The 4,363-nt window shown below is 38.8% G+C and overlaps 4 non-coding genes across 4 annotated transcripts; all 4 read left to right on the plus strand.

Moving 5' to 3' along the window:
- Window positions 1–1,789: 1,789 nt before the first annotated feature.
- Window positions 1,790–1,862, plus strand: trnav-uac. The gene has a single exon. It is a non-coding gene; the product is annotated as a tRNA-Val (tRNA).
- Window positions 1,863–1,963: 101 nt separating this feature from the next.
- Window positions 1,964–2,036, plus strand: trnav-uac. The gene has a single exon. It is a non-coding gene; the product is annotated as a tRNA-Val (tRNA).
- A 101-nt stretch (window positions 2,037–2,137) lies between these two features.
- On the plus strand, window positions 2,138–2,210 carry trnav-uac. Its single transcript has one exon. It is a non-coding gene; the product is annotated as a tRNA-Val (tRNA).
- A 431-nt stretch (window positions 2,211–2,641) lies between these two features.
- On the plus strand, window positions 2,642–2,714 carry trnav-uac. Its single transcript has one exon. It is a non-coding gene; the product is annotated as a tRNA-Val (tRNA).
- Window positions 2,715–4,363: the final 1,649 nt, after the last annotated feature.

Here is a 4,363-nt window from a genome sequence, read left to right on the forward strand (position 1 = left end):
TCTCCTGCTGATGTTCAGGTGTATATCAGTATGTAGTGTCTCTACTTTAAAGAGTCCTCTCCTGCTGATGTTCAGGTGTATATCAGTATGTAGTGTCTCTACTTTAAAGAGTCCTCTCCTGCTGATGTTCAGGTGTATATCAGTATGTAGTGTCTCTACTTTAAAGAGTCCTCTCCTGCTGATGTTCAGGTGTATATCAGTATGTAGTGTCTCTACTTTAAAGAGTCCTCTCCTGCTGATGTTCAGGTGTATATCAGTATGTAGTGTCTCTACTTTAAAGAGTCCTCTCCTGTTGATGTTCAGGTGTATATCAGTATGTAGTGTCTCTACTTTAAAGAGTCCTCTCCTGTTGATGTTCAGGTGTATATCAGTATGTAGTGTCTCTACTTTAAAGAGTCCTCTCCTGCTGATGTTCAGGTGTATATCAGTATGTAGTGTCTCTACTTTAAAGAGTCCTCTCCTGCTGGTGTTCAGGTGTATATCAGTATGTAGTGTCTCTACTTTAAAGAGTCCTCTCCTGCTGATGTTCAGGTGTATATCAGTATGTAGTGTCTCTACTTTAAAGAGTCCTCTCCTGCTGATGTTCAGGTGTATATCAGTATGTAGAGTTTCTACTTTAAAGAGTCCTCTCCTGCTGATGTTCAGGTGTATATCAGTATGTAGTGTCTCTACTTTAAAGAGTCCTCTCCTGCTGATGTTCAGGTGTATATCAGTATGTAGTGTCTCTACTTTAAAGAGTCCTCTCCTGCTGATGTTCAGGTGTATATCAGTATGTAGTGTCTCTACTTTAAAGAGTCCTCTCCTGCTGATGTTCAGGTGTATATCAGTATGTAGTGTCTCTACTTTAAAGAGTCCTCTCCTGCTGATGTTCAGGTGTATATCAGTATGTAGTGTCTCTACTTTAAAGAGTCCTCACCTGCTGGTGTTCAGGTGTATATCAGTATGTAGTGTCTCTACTTTAAAGAGTTCTCTCCTGCTGATGTTCAGGTGTATATCAGTATGTAGTGTCTCTACTTTAAAGAGTCCTCTCCTGCTGGTGTTCAGGTGTATATCAGTATGTAGTGTCTCTACTTTAAAGAGTTCTCTCCTGCTGATGTTCAGGTGTATATCAGTATGTAGTGTCTCTACTTTAAAGAGTCCTCACCTGCTGATGTTCAGGTGTATATCAGTATGTAGTGTCTCTACTTTAAAGAGTCCTCTCCTGCTGATGTTCAGGTGTATATCAGTATGTAGTGTCTCTACTTTAAAGAGTCCTCTCCTGCTGATGTTCAGGTGTATATCAGTATGTAGTGTCTCTACTTTAAAGAGTCCTCTCCTGCTGATGTTCAGGTGTATATCAGTATGTAGTGTCTCTACTTTAAAGAGTCCTCTCCTGCTGATGTTCAGGTGTATATCAGTATGTAGTGTCTCTACTTTAAAGAGTTCTCTCCTGCTGATGTTCAGGTGTATATCAGTATGTATGTTAAAATTCTTCTTCTCGCATACAAAGCCCTTAATGGGCAGGCTAAATGCAATGTAATGTAATGTAGTGGTTATCATGTCTGCTTTACACGCAGAAGGTCCTGGGTTCAATCCCCAGTGGAACCTGACGTCTGTCTTGTTGTTCCCTGGGTCTTATTTCAGGTAAAATGAATCAAGATTGCGCCTTAAAAAAATGGAAAACCATGTTCATAACCTTACCCTGACCTTGCATCAATGTAACCCACAAACTCTTACAATTGTTAGTAAAAAATAAACTTCGGTGAGATCCAGATACATGTACATTAACTTAAAAAGTCTACATGACAGAGGTTCCATAGTGTAGTGGTTATCACGTCTGCTTTACACGCAGAAGGTCCTGGGTTCAATCCCCAGTGGAACCAGAGCTTTATCCCCACATGACCTCACTGGTACTATTTGTATAGTTTTTCATAAATATTCTACCATGTCTTGAATATTTGATTAGCAACTTAAATGTCACAGAGGTTCCATGGTGTAGTAGTCATCACGTCTGCTTTACACGCAGAAGGTCCTGGGTTCAATCCCCAGTGGAACCAAAGCTTTATTGTATCGGCTGCCATCACTAGTAGTATTTTATGCTAGTCATTTATATTCTATCATGTGTTAAAGATTTGATTAGGTAATGTATTATTACAGAGGTTCCATAGTGTAGTGGTTATCACGTCTGCTTTACACGCAGAAGGTCCTGGGTTCAATCCCCAGTGGAACCTGACGTCTGTCTTATAGCATCCGGTCAATCGTCAAGTCAATAAGTGTGGGTTTGTTCCAGGAACCAGTGGAAATCACAAGTCTTTCCTAATTAATCATTACCAACTGTAAATAAAGAAAATGTCAAAATAAACATTGACTAGATTGAAAACAATGCTTGAACTAAATAACAATGAAACCTAACATCAGTCTCTGTACATCCACTGTGACTTATGTGACCAACACACCAACATATTTGAGAGAATGACATGAATGATGCAATTAATGTAGTAGTCATCATGTCATGCTTCACACACAGAAGGTTCTGGGTTCAATCCCCAGAAGTACTGCATGTCTAAAATTTCTTTTGAGACTGTGAATGCGGCTTTTTAACTCCTGAACTATATTCAGAACCATGTTTATATTGCAATTAGTTGAATTATATTCTCACAGGGGTTCCATAGTGTAGTAGTCATCACGTCTGCTTTACACGCAGAAGGTCCTGGGTTCAATCCCCAGTGGAACCAAAGCTTTATTGTATTGGCTGCCATCACTAGTAGTATTTTATGCTAGTCATTTATATTCTGGGGAAAACCTGGTCTGATTAAGAGAGACGGCATTCATCCTACTTTGGAAGGTGCAAATCTCATTCCGGCAAACATTTCAGGGCTTTGTGGACTTAATCCATGACAAACTGGAGTTGAGACCAGGAGGCGGAGTCGCAGTCTTACACGCTTCTCTGCGCTCTCTCCTAGGCAGTCATCCATAGGAATCCCGAACCCAATAAAATACCCAATATTAGCGGTGTGTGTGTCTGCCCAAGGACAATTTAAGGTAAAACCTAATAGAGGTGTCATACATAATAACCTAATAAAAGTAAATGTAACAACTACTACAGTGCAACAAAACAGGAAGATTAAATGTGGTCTCTTAAACATAAGATCTCTAGCATCTAAAGCAATATTGGTAAATGATTTAATATCAGATTATAATATTGATATATGCTGTCTCACTGAAACTTGGTTGAAACATGAAGAATATGTCAGCATAAATGAGGCCACTCCACCCAGCCATATCAATACTCATATTGCCCGAGGCACGGGCCGAGGAGGTGGAGTTGCAGCAATCTTTGACTCAAGTTTACTTATCAATACTAAACCAAAATTAAATTATACCTCCTTTGAAAGTCTCGTTTTTAGTCTTACGCATCCGACCTGGAAAACTTTGCAGCCAATCTTATTTGTTACAGTGTACCGTGCACCAGGTCCTTATTCAGAATTATTATCTGAATTCTCTGAGTTTTTATCAACTTTGGTTCTTAAAACAGATAAAGTAATTATCGTAGGTGACTTTAATATTCATGTTGACGATGATAAAAATAGCCTTACTCTTGCATTTAACTCTATATTAGATTCTGTTGGTTTTTGTCAGAGTGTAAATAAACCAACCCACTGCTATAATCACACTCTCGACCTTGTTCTGACTTATGGTATTGAAATTGAGCAACTATTAGTCGAACCGCATAATCCTGCTTTATCCGACCATTTCTTAGTAACTTTTGAAGTACTGTTACGAGACTACAAAGCATTAGTCAAAAGCTCCTGCAGCAGAAACCTATCTGTTAGTGCTATAGCCAAATTTAAGGAAGAGATTCCACCAATACTTAACTCGATAGCATGTCTGCATGTAAGGGAGGAAACTTATACAAAATGTACACCACCCCAAATTGATCATGTTGTTGATAGTGCTACAGATGCGCTGAGAATAAAATTAGACTCTGTTGCTCCTTTGAAAAAGAAGAAAATAAAACAACATAGATTAGCTCCATGGCATAATGCCGAAACCCGCAAAATAAAGCAAAAGTCGAGACAACTTGAAAGGATATGGCGTTCCACTAAACTTGAAGAATCTCGTTTAATTTGGCATATTACTCTCAATGAATATAAGAAAGCACTGCGTAAAGCGAGAGCAGCCTACTACTCTTCATTAATAGATGAGAATAAGAATAATGCAAGATTTCTTTTCAGCACTGTAGCCAGGCTGACAGAGAGCCATAGCTCGATTGAGCCTTCTATTCCCATAGCACTCAGTAGTAATGATTTTATGTGCTTTTTTAATGATAAAATTGTTACTCTTAGAAACAAAATTAATGACCTCTTGCCTTTGACCAGTATAG

Source organism: Gymnodraco acuticeps, unplaced genomic scaffold (genome assembly GCF_902827175.1).
Source record: "Gymnodraco acuticeps unplaced genomic scaffold, fGymAcu1.1, whole genome shotgun sequence".
Lineage (NCBI taxonomy): Eukaryota > Metazoa > Chordata > Actinopteri > Perciformes > Bathydraconidae > Gymnodraco > Gymnodraco acuticeps.